This window comes from Eulemur rufifrons, chromosome 18 (genome assembly GCF_041146395.1).
Source record: "Eulemur rufifrons isolate Redbay chromosome 18, OSU_ERuf_1, whole genome shotgun sequence".
NCBI classification, from domain to species: domain Eukaryota; kingdom Metazoa; phylum Chordata; class Mammalia; order Primates; family Lemuridae; genus Eulemur; species Eulemur rufifrons.
This window is the reverse complement of record NC_091000.1, coordinates 61976156-61979905: the sequence shown is the minus strand read 5'-3', so window position 1 is coordinate 61979905 and position 3750 is coordinate 61976156.

The window sequence follows — 3750 nt, the reverse complement described above, 5'->3', positions numbered from 1 at the left end:
GAAATTATTTCAAACTATAGCCTCCTGACATTCTGAAATTTCTCTTCTCCAAAATGATATTTCCCATCCTTGTCCATTTGAGAATCACTTTTACCTATGAGATCATGTCACATTCTTCATGTGTTGGCATATAAAAACATAGACATCCCCTGGAGATGACATTTAATGTTTTTTAAGTCATACAATTCTATGTCCCACACCACTTCTAAGAAAACAAACGCATACACACAAAAAAAAAATACTGTTAAATATATATTAAATAGAAATAGTACCATATAAAACATAACTGATGATGGGAGAGCAGACACAGAGGTGGGCAGTCATGTGGCAAGCCCCTCTCCCTCCAGCAGAAGCAATTTCTAGGGGATTTAAAGAGCCAGCACATTTTTACCCCTTCATTTTTCTCTTTATCCCCTTACAGGAGCTACCTGATGAGTGCGATGCAATGCGCACTGTCTGGGGAATGGACACACTTGAATGTTCTGACTCAGGGGGATGGGGGTGGGGGGAGGGGATGGGTGTATGAGTGATGAGTGCGATGCACACTGTCTGGGGAATGGACACGCTTGAAGCTCTGACTCGGGGGGATGGGGGGAACATGGGCAATATATATAACCTGAAATAAATAATATAAAAAAAACAACTAGGACATTCTAAAGCAAGCATGTTTAAAGAAGAATTTAGAAAGTTATAAACATACCTAGGGAAAGGTGGAGGCTAAGAAAAGAACTTACAAGAACTTAAGTTTACACCACAGGCTAATCCCTGGTACAAAAATAGCCCATAACAATCAAAGAAAGAAAGAAAGAAAGAGGGGGAGGGAAGGGAGGAAGGAAGGAAGGAAGGAAGGAAGGAAGGAAGGAAGGAAGGAAGGAAGGAAAACAATACAGAAAACCTTGGGGAAAATGGGGGTCTGATTTCCAGTTACCACATTATAAAATTCAAATGTCCAGTTTTCAATAAAAAAACACAAAGCATACAAAGAAACAGGAAATTATGGACTATTCAGAGGAAAAATAAATAAACACAAACTGTCCCTCAGAGAAACTAGATACCAGAATTACTAGAAAAAGACTTAAAAACATCTGCCTTAAAAAAGTGCAAAGAACTAAAGAACAACATGGAGAAAGTCAAGAAAACAATTCATAAGCAAAACAGAAATATCAATAAAGAGATGGGAAACTTAAGAAGAACCCAAAAAGAAAATCTGGAGCTAAAAAGTACAATTACATAAAAGGAAAAATGCACTAGAGGATTCAAAAGCAGATTGAAGGAGGCAGAAGATAGAATCATTAAACTTGAAAATAAGACAGTTGAAATTCTCAAGTCCGAGGAACAGAAAGAAAAAAGGTCAAAGAAAAGTGAACAGAGTGAACAGATGGTGTCTGTGAGACACCATCAAGTGGACCAACATATGCATTGTCAGAGTCCTAGAGGGGGAAGAAAAAGAAAAAAGTGAAAATAGATTATTTGAAGAAATAATGGCTGAAACCTTCCCAAATTGGTTGAAAGATATGAATATAAACATCCAGGAAGCTACAAGAATTCCATGGAGTATGAATTCAAAGAAACCATGAATTCAAAGCTAAGATACATTACAATCAAACTATCAAAAGCCAAAGGCAAAGAAAGAATCTTGAAAACAGCAAAAGAGAAGCAACCTGTCACATCCTAGGGATCCTCAGTAAAACTAACAGCAGATTTCTCATCAGAAACCTTGGCATCCAGAAGGTAGTGGACTGATATGTTCAAAGTGCTGAAAGAAAACAACCTGTCAACCAAGAATCCTATATCCAGCAAATTATTCTTCAAAAGTGAGGAGAAAATTAAGACATTCCCAGATAAACCAAAGCTGAGGGAATTCATTACCACTAGACCTGCCCTGCAATAAATGTTAAAGGGACTCCTTCAGATTGACATGAAAAGATACTAGACTGTAACTTGAAACCATAAGAAGTAAAAATCTCAGTAAAGCTAAGTACTGGGCAATTATAAAAGCTGGTATTATTGTAACTTTAATTTGTAACTCCACATTCTGTTCCTAAATGATTTAAGAGACTAATGTATGAAAAAAATTATTAGTCTATGTTTTGGGATAAATGTGTAAAGATGCAATTTGGGGGTATGAATAACTGAAAGGAGTGAGGACAGAGCTGTTAAAGGAGCAGAGTTTTTTTTTTATGTTATTGAAGTTAACCTGGTATAAATTCAAATTAGAGTGCTACAAGTTTAGGATGTTAAATATCATCCCATGGTAATTATAAAAAAATAGCTTTAGACCATATACAAAAGGAAATGAGAAGAGAATTAAAATGTTTCACTACAAAAAAGCAACTAAACACAAAAAAAGAAGTAATACAGAAAATTAGGGACAAAAGCTAAAAGGCATATAGAAAACAAATAGTGAAATAGCAGAAGTCCCTCCTCATCAGTAATTACTTTAAAAGTAAATGGATTAAACACTTCAATCTAAAGACAGAATTGGCAGAATGGATTTTTTAAAATCACATTATTTGACCATATGCTATCTATAAGAGACTCACTTTAGGCACAAAGATATAAATAGGTTAAAAGTGAAAGGACATACAAATAGTAACCAAAAGAGAACAAGGATGGCTATACTAATATCAGACAAAATAGATGTTAAATTTAAAAAAGAGAGAGGCAAAGAAGGATATTATATGTTAATAAAAATCTCACTACAGCAAGAAGGTATAACAATTATAAACATTTTTGCACCTAATAGCAAACCTTTAAAATATATGAAGGTAAAATTTACACAATTGAAGGGAGAAATAGTCAGTTCTACAATAATACTTTGAGATTTCAGTACTTCACTCCCAATAATAGATAGAACAATCAGACAAAAGGTAAGTAAGGAAATAGAGGACTTGAACAACATAATAAAGAGATGTCCAACAGACATATACAGAACACTCTATCCAACAACAATAGAATATGCATTCTTATTAAAATATGTTCACATGGAATATTTCTAGGATAGACTATATGTTAGGCCACAAATGAAGTCTCCGTAGATTTTAAGAGATAGATTTCTTATGAAAATCATCTCTAACCACAATGGCATGAAGTTAAAAATCAATAACAGAAATAAAACTGGAAAATTCACAAATCTGTGAAAATTAATGCACTCAAACAACCAATGGATCAAAAAAGAAATCACAAGGAAAATTAGCAAATACTTAGAGACATATGTAAGTGAAAACACAAAATACCAAAACTTATGGGATGGGGCAAAAGCAGTGCTAAGGGGGATGTTTATGGCTATAAATACTTACACTAAAAAACAAGAAAGATTGAAAATCAATAACCTAACTTTACAACTTAAGGAATTAGAAAAAGAAGAACAAACTAAACCCAAAGCTAAAAAAAGGAAGAAAATAATGCAGATTAGAGCAGAGATAAATGAAATAAGAATAGAAAAACTGTAGAGAACATCAATGAAACCAAAAGTTGGTTATTCAGAAAGATTAACAAAACTGACAAAACTTTACGTTAGATTGACTGGGGAAAAAAGAGAAGACTCAAACTACTAAAATCAGAAATGAAAGTGGGAACATTACTACCAAGTCCACAAAAATAAAAAGGATGATAAGAGTGTACTATGAAAAATTTTCAGGAATAATTTGAATAATCTAGATGAAATGAACAAATTCCTAGAAACACAAAACCTACCAAGACTGAAACATGAAAAAATAGAAAATCTGAATAGACCTATAACTTGTAAAG